At 38.6% G+C, this 2,347-nt stretch overlaps 1 protein-coding gene across 1 annotated transcript in view; it reads left to right on the forward strand.

The window, feature by feature from the left end:
- Positions 1–1,279: 1,279 nt before the first annotated feature.
- The window catches only part of LOC122061419 (bidirectional sugar transporter SWEET3b-like), a 13,631-nt gene continuing 12,563 nt past the window's right edge, over positions 1,280–2,347 (forward strand). The window contains exon 1 of the mRNA XM_042624668.1: positions 1,280–1,390. The gene's annotated coding sequence lies outside the window, so the exon portion shown is untranslated. The remainder of the gene's footprint in view (positions 1,391–2,347) is intronic.

The raw sequence follows: 2,347 nt of genomic DNA on the forward strand, positions 1-2,347 counted from the left end.
TTCCGACTTCGCCGCCGGAGAACCCCTCTCTGTTTCCGCCCAAACCCCAGTTGTTCTCCTCCGAAATCCTTCCTCAGTCTCTTTCCGTTCAACACAACCACCACCACTGACCCCATCTCCACCTCCTCCTCCGCCTCCCCCTGCCTTTTCTCCTACTCCAACTCCTTCTCCCACTATCGCAAGCTCAAAGCTTCCACACATCCTTTCTGAATCAAGATCCAACCCGGTTCGAGTCATCCACACTTGTAAACCGGATGAATAACCCTCAACCAACTTTTTTAATCTTGACCGTTGGTGATGGATTGTCCACGTGTCGCGCTCTGCACCTAGCAAAACATGGAAAAACAGAGATGGGGAACAACAGAGGATTTTTATCCAGTATCAAGACATTACTGTCAGTGATGAGTTGATGACTCAGGAGTATTCGATATAATCATTTTGTAGAACTTTTTAGTTCTGCAACTTTCAAGTCCTGAATGTCTCAATTGTTTACTTCGATGAATGCCATTATTATGGCTTTGAACCTTTGCAACCAATCTTTCTCCTTCAATACCTGTTGGCTTGATCTGACTTTTGGATCTACCAAACAGATATAATCTGCCATTGGGCATTGGATCCTTCTTCCCTACGCCGAGCTTGATGGTGTTTTACAGAGTACAAGTTAAATTAGAGAGAGAGAGAGAGAGAGATGGTCCCTTTAATTCAAAAAAAAAAAAATCTCTTAAATTATACATAATAAGGCAAACCCATAATGGCATGAAATTTTTTTTGAACCATTAGTGAAACAAATGTAACGTTTTTGTTATTATTATTAGGGCAAAGGGTAGGTATGCCACCAGTTTACTTTGAGCTAACAGTTGGGACTGATAGGGTGTGGAATGGGGTATCTTACAAGAAGGAATGAGGTTATTAGGGAGGAAGAGAGAGAGACAAAACTAACGACTGGCATCAATTATTATTTAAAATTTTTCTGGTAAAATGGTGTCTTTTCTTATAAGTTGATGCGGTCTAAATGCCACATGCAACATGATGTGGCATAATAACCACCTCTTCTTCCTTATTGGTAGGAAATGAGAATTTCTTTTGGGTAAAAAGACTTCTGTTTATTAGAACGAGAAAAACTCATAGGTGTCTAAAAAAGGGTTCCTTGATGGTAGGAAATGAGTTTAAAGTGTCAGTTATCATAACTGAAGTGTCTTGGCTTTGAGTATAAACAGCAGACTTGCCAATTATGCTGCCCATAGAGAGATATCAGAGAAGCCAAAAACCCATCATCAGATGAGCAATTCTTTATGGATATTTAAGAGTTTTACTGTATAGCAACCAATCCAAGTGAATTAAGGAGCATACTAGATTGGCCATCATGGTGGGATTATTGATCCTAATGGAGGTAAGTTCTGCAACCTCTATCTCTTTGTTTTCTTACATTTCTTGTTCTTTCTTTTAAGTGGATATAGAATATGAGTAATTAAGGGGTTTTCAGCAAAAAGAAAAGAGTAATTAAGGGTTTTTTTTTTTTTTTTTAATCAGTCCTCATTGACTTGGATCTAGGTTCTGAGTTTGTCACTGCGAATCCCAAATACATGAAAGTATAGACTGGTGGGTTGTTAGTTAACTTTGATGGTTGGCTTCTAGAGATCCAACTTAGACTTGAGGAAGTTAAAAATGTCATTTTGTCTCATCCCTTTGTTGCATTAGTTTAACTCAATTGAAAAAGGCCTAAGCCATTCAATCCTTGTGAGTATTATTTAATAAGGTACGTAATTACACTTTTAATAATCACTAATTTATAATTAGACAAACAATAAAGTCTAATTTAGCTCTTTAAAAAATCATATACAAGTCCAAACCTCTAATTTGGACTACTCAAGAGGGCTGTTTATAATTAAGTTGGAATCTAAAATTTTTTAGACCTTTGGCCTGACTGATCCCCCGGACAATCACACATGCGAGTCAGGTCATTGCCAACTCCTATGAGAACTATAAAAACCGTGGAACTAACCCCAAAAAGATACGGAGAGGCGAACTTAGGACGCATGTCGATTTCGACATGCTCTCTTGTCAACTGAGCTACACCCTTGAGGTCAAGCTAGAATCTAACAGTTACATTAAAGCCTGATAGTAACTTGGTAAGAGGTGGGCCTTGTCCGATTGATCAAATAGTTTCCCTTAAGGGAGCCTGCAATAAATTTAATTGCAGCAATTCTCAGCTTGACTATAGCCCCACCTAAATCTTTACAATAATGAACAGACTAAAAAGATCAGTACTATACTATACGATGACATAAACCTGAGCTGAAGATCTCAGGGATAAAAATGGGGCCAGACAGGTAAGCTAACTACACCC

This window comes from Macadamia integrifolia, chromosome 14 (genome assembly GCF_013358625.1).
Source record: "Macadamia integrifolia cultivar HAES 741 chromosome 14, SCU_Mint_v3, whole genome shotgun sequence".
In the NCBI taxonomy this organism is placed as follows: Eukaryota; Viridiplantae; Streptophyta; class Magnoliopsida; order Proteales; family Proteaceae; genus Macadamia; species Macadamia integrifolia.